Consider the following 6106-nt stretch of genomic DNA (forward strand, 5'->3'; position numbering starts at 1 on the left):
TTTGGGGCACATAGATTTAGTGTGGGTGAAATACAGACATCAGATTTATAGAGGACTAGAAGATAAATTCAGGTCCTAGGTAGAGGATAGGCAGTAGGTAAGCCTTCATTCATTTCTTCATGCATTTTTTTCCTGTAAAGAGTAGAGATTTCTATACAAAGTATGGCAAAATTAGATTTTACTTTGAAAGGAAGCAGGGCGCTGGTTAGTTCTGTCTGTGCTCACTAGGAAAGGGAGGAGCCAAAGATAACTGTGAGCTTTCTAGCCCTGGACTTAAGATTCACATCTTTTTCTGTGATAGGTAAATAAAAAGGAAAAGTGTCTATTGTTTGCTATGGGAACAACAAGCTCTGCTGTAGACATGTTCCCAGACTGGATTGTGTTATCCCCACATTTATATGTTGAAATCTTAACCCTTATGTACTTAGAATGTAACTTTATTTGGAGAAAATATCCACAAAGAAGTGAGTAAATTAAAATGACACCAGGTGGATGCAGTCCTAATCGTATTCAACTGGCTCCCTCTGGAGAGACTGAAACACAAGGCATGTGAGGACACAGCAGAAGGACTGCCATCTGTAAGTCAAGGAGAGGCCTCAGGAGAAACCAAGCATGTTAACTGTGGGAAAGTCAGTTTCTGTTACTTAAACCTCCCTGTTGGTGGCTATTCTGTTATGGCAGCCCTTACTAACTGACTAATAGACACATGCCAAGTCAGAAGTACTGTGAAAATACCTTGGTGGAAATGTGTGGACTGTTGGAAATAAGAGGCTGGACAAGGGAAGAAATATCTGGAGTGGAAATCAAGATTTGAAAGTCATAAATGCATAATGAAAGCAGACCAATGTGTATCTGTGAAATCTGACTACGAAAAACGTTGCCTGGTGAAATGGAAGCCTAGGGAGGAACACTTTGTGGACAGGAACTGAAGATGCAGAAGCAAGTTATATGAAAGTGATGGGAAGCCATTAAAGAAGGCAGAAAAGGATGAAATGGAGATGAGGTTGAAGGGTTAGTTTGGTGAAGAGACAGGGAAGAATTAAAACAAAGATAGGAGCCACTAATTTCATATGTCAAGTGTAGGAGAACTTGGGAGATTACTTTTAGGTGACATTGACAAAAGACAGCTGATTTGGGGAGGATAGAAATAATTCTTATGTTGAACATGCAATCACAGAGTTTAATTTGCTAGCCATTCTCTCTAGCCATTGAGAGTCACAACCTATGGAATTAGCATTTGTGTATTATCTCTCAAAGCACCTTGTATTTACTTGAAAACACACTTTATGGATAAATACCATTTAAAAACATTTATAAATACAAAGATGTTATATATATGCATACATATTGTATATATGTCGGTTCTTTTTTATTCTTTTCCTCTTTTTACATATGCCTTCATAGCCATACCATCATTTCCTGACTTATCACTCTGACTTATGGTGTTATATTTTTCCCCCATACTTTTATTAACACACACAGAGTTGTATTTATTCCTGTGTAGTTTTCAGTCTTTTAAAAATAAATCTAGCCACTACATTTTATCTTGTTGTCTGTTTTCTCTCTCTCAGAATACCATGTAAAATTTTAAGTCACGGTAAGCTTTTAAACTTATGATGTATGTACCATAGTTTATTTAATATTTAATTATCACAGAAATCATTTTGTTTACTTGTTTTTAAATTCACTGCCAAAAGGTATAATATCACCCTCATTTATTGTTTTTATGTCAGTGATTTTGACACATCCCAAGGATGGAATAACAACCAAACTGATATGTTATTTTAGCTTGAATAAATTTTACCATACTGCTTTGTTGAAAAGGCCATAGAACTTCAACTAGTAAAGCTGGGCACATTCTTTTCTTCATTTTCTTTAGCTATAGGATATATTACCTCTCTTTGGAAGTTTTTCTGTTTGGGGAGGTGGTGTAACTGATACTGAATTGCTACTTAAATTTAATTTCTCTTAATGCTACTGAACATGAGAATTTTATTGTGTGTATTGATAATTTAGATTTATTTTTCTGTGACTGACTAATTGTAAATCTGTTCCATCCTTTGCTGTCCAGAATATAGGTCTTTTGGGTTTTAATAGCATCCTGGTTTTCATGTTAATTAAGGTCTCTATAATTCTAGGTTGTACAATAGAGTTTCCAGGATGTTGTTGCAAATCTAACTTTTTTTTCTTGTATATTTAACTTAAAAATTGTTTTTGATATATTTAGAGTTTGCTGTTGTGGAATATAATCTAGGAGTCTAATACATTTTCCTTTTGGATGTCTAGGCATTTGTACCAATACCATTGGCAAAAACATTCACCTATACCGACTGAGTTAAAATATCTTACCATTGTCATATTTTAAATTCTCATATACAGAGGAATTTTATTTTCTGTGTATCAATTATTTTTTCTGTGTCTCAAAATTATTAATCCCTAAGCTTATACAATGTTGATTTTATTATAGTGGCTTTGTATTAAATTTTGAAATCTTGGGATCTTGTGTTCCCTTATACTTTTTAAAAAAACTTTTATTGGTTATTCATATATTTTTATACTTATTCTTTAAACATATTATCCTTATTGCCATGTAATCCATAGACCATACTGTTCACTTAGTGAGATGGAGAACTAAAAGCAGGGAACTCTGTGCTGAGTATGCATTTTCCCAGAACTTAGCCTCAGCCCCTGATAGCTGAGAAAGGCTGCCAAATGCCTGTAGGCAGAGCCCTGGGACTGGGACTGGAGACCAGGAGCCAGTGCTCTTGTCTTCAGGGGCAGGAGTGAGGGAGGAGGGATGGACGCAATCTTGGTTCAAGTAACAGTTTCTTAGTTCTTAAAAATGATAATAGATTTTTCTTTTAGGTTCAAACTTATTGTATACATTATCACATGAAGAGTTATTAGGTTTTTCAGGCATTGGAATTGGATATATGAGGTCCACTTTAGAATCCATTTTATGTTGCCTTCATAGCTGGGGTTTTCTTAGGCTTTAGCTTAAGTTCAAAACCAACAAAGTGATTCCTCCATATGTGGCCAGCACACAGTTCAGTCTACCTGTCAGAATATAAGAGATGAAGTTTTTTTTTTTTAAAAAATGCCAGTGGAATCGCTTCTCGGCCTTTTGGCTAAGATCAAGTGTAGTAAAATGCCAGGGAACTGGAATTGGACATCAGCTTCTGGGCCTGCCATGACTATAATCTGGCAGGAGTTCCAGGTCCCACAGTCTGTGTCCTTCAGTGTTGATGACAGATTTTCTTGAGTAGATGTTTTACTTCCTATTTGTTATATGTTCTTGGGCTTATTTTTCAGAGACTTTCCTTTTAAATTTTTATTTTTTAATGTAGACACAGGACTGGAGCGATATCACAACGGGTAGGGCATTTGCCTTGCATGCGGCCGACCCGGGTTCAATTCCTCCACCCCTCTTGGAGAGCCCAGTAAGCTACCAACAGTATCCTGCCTGTATGGCAGAGCCTGGCAAGCAACCTGTGGAGTATTTGATATGCCAAAACCAGTAACAACAAGTCTCATAATGGAGACATTACTGGTGCCCGCTCAAGCAAATTGATGAACAATGGGACGACAGTGCTACAATCTAGAGAAAAGCCACAACTGTTGATGCAGTTCAAAATTTAAAATTGATTAGATAACAAAGCTCCAATATTAAAATCAGTATCACTGTCACTGTATCACTTCATCCTGTTGCTCATCGATTTGCTCAAGTGGGCACCAGTAACGTCTCCATTGTGAGACTTCTTGTTACGGTTTTTGGCATATCGAATATGCCACAGGTAGCTTGCCAGCATTGGTGGTTCAGTAGTAGAATTAAAATCAGTAAGTTTAAAAATAATTTTTTTTAATGAGAAAACTGCTAAATCTTACCATGGGATTAAGTTCTTGTCTGAAGATTTCCTAAGCTGTCTGTGGCTAGATGAGTTTTTTATGTTGTTGATTTTGCTTGTTGAGTTTAGTTGGCTTCTATGTTACTTTCCCACTTAGTTTGGTGTGCTTCTACTGGAATTTCATTATTTTTTTTTTTTTTTTTTTTTTGCTTTTTGGGTCACACCCAGCAATGCTCAGGGGTTACTCCTGGTTCTGCACTCAGGAATTACTCCTGGCAGTGCTCAGGGGACCATATGGGATGCCGGGGATTGAACCCGGGTCGGCCGCGTGCAAGGCAAACGCCCTACCCGCTGTGCTATCGCTCCGGCCCCTGGAATTTCATTATTAAGGAATTTGGAAGTGTTGCATAGCTGTCTATGCAGCTGCATGGTCCAGAGACCTCAGGATCTATGGTCTGGCAGCGAGTTGACATGGATGTAGCTGTAGGAGGTGAGCTGTAGGAGGCTGCCCGAACTTTCAGAAGAACAGGAAATGGGAGGAGGCTATCTGCCCCAACTCTGAGAAGACTCGAGAGTTCTTAGCCTGGTCACTGGGGTACCTGAAATCTTCCGCAGTTTGGTATCTCTATAGAGATTATTAATGAAGTGGTGGAATTGAGCCTTTGGTGTGGTTGCAGTGGTGGGATGTAGGTGCAGCTGCCTGAGCTTCAGCAGGATGGAGACTTGGCTTGACCCCCACCCCAACCACAAGGGTGTCCTGGAGTTTTCAGTTGCTGGTGGTGTGCCCATGAAGTTTAGTTGCTTGGCTTGCATCTCTTTGAATATTCAGTTGTGAATCAGTAGAGCTGAGCTAGTGGGTGAGTCAACACAGTGGCATCTGTGGGAAGTGGGCCAAGAGTTGATTTTTTCTTTCAAACAATTTTCACCATTTTTGCGGGGGCTGGGAATAAAGTTTGTAGAACACCATACTTTCCATTTTCATTCATTGTTAAAAATATTATCCAATTACAATAAATTTTGGGGGGTTATTATTAATATAATTTTACATAATTATTGTCTTCTAGAAGAAAAGAGCATGGGAGGTAAAAGACTTGCCTTGCATGCCGTAGTAGCTGCCACACCGGTTTGAGTCCTTGGCACCACATGTGGCCTCATGAGAACCACCAGCGGTTACTCTTGAGCACAGAGCCAGTAGTAGTAGCCCCTGAGCACTGATAGATATGTTTCCCTTACCCCCAAAAGAGTGAAGTTGCAGCCCTGACATAGCTTAATGGACTGGATTCATGTGTTGTATGTGGAAGGCCTGACTTTGATCTCCATTATCACATGCTTATCCAAGCACTGCTGTGAGTGACTTTCAAATATGGAGCCAGGAGTAGCCCCTAAGCACTGATGGGTGTGCTTCCACTTCAGATAAAATGTATGATTGATTCTTAAGTGATTTAACCAGCTGTTCTTTCTGCCTGGAAGACAATCTAGATGCTTTAGACAGATCAGTTAGCCAATGATGGCAACAGAGGCTGCTCCACTGCTATTCCTTCACCTACTTCCTCTCCCTACCATTTCTCTCTAGTTCCCTCCTTTAACCTCCCCAACTCCAGTCCACCTAGGTGAGGCACAAAGCAGCTCAACAGATCTGTAGTGGAAGCAGATGCCCAGCCAAGCAAAAGTGTGCAGGCTTTACTGTCAGTAGGTTAACTCAGTACTACCTTGACTATCAAAAGCCCTCTCACTTCACTTTGGGGTGGAGATGGGGAAAGGCAACCTTGAAGGAAAGCAGGAACCACCTTTCACGAACACTGAATTCTTCATAAACTTGGTCTTATTGCTGTTCCTTTTAGTTTTCCACTTCTATGGATTGAGAAGGAAGGCAGTGGGCTATGGGGACTCGTTTTTCAATTTCAAATCTCCCTATTAACCTTCGAGAAGGTTCCAGATCATGTTGTGAGTAACTTTCTTAAGTTTGTGGGGTTCTTGAGTTTGAAGCATATGTGTCAGCTTGAACTATAATTTCAGGGAATAGAAAATGTTCCATGCAACATTTGCAATGTACTATGATGTCCTTAAACCTTTAGAAATTTAAAGAAGATGTGAAATTTTACATTGATCTTCATAGATATTTCTGGTTTATATTCAGTGCAAAAGTCACTAGGAAAGTGGTAGTTTAATCAGTATAACAGTTTTTACATTTTAGGACCATACTATGAGTAATGACAACATACTCATAACAGAAAAATGATATTTTTTGTGAGCTCCTTTAA

At 38.9% G+C, this 6106-nt stretch overlaps 1 pseudogene; it reads right to left on the bottom strand.

The window, feature by feature from the left end:
• Nucleotides 1–2957: 2957 nt before the first annotated feature.
• LOC129403265 (ATP synthase membrane subunit K, mitochondrial-like) lies at nt 2958–3192 on the bottom strand (annotated as a pseudogene).
• Between the last annotated feature and the right edge of the window lie 2914 nt (nt 3193–6106).

Source organism: Sorex araneus, chromosome 3, assembly GCF_027595985.1.
Source record: "Sorex araneus isolate mSorAra2 chromosome 3, mSorAra2.pri, whole genome shotgun sequence".
NCBI classification, from domain to species: Eukaryota; Metazoa; Chordata; class Mammalia; order Eulipotyphla; family Soricidae; genus Sorex; species Sorex araneus.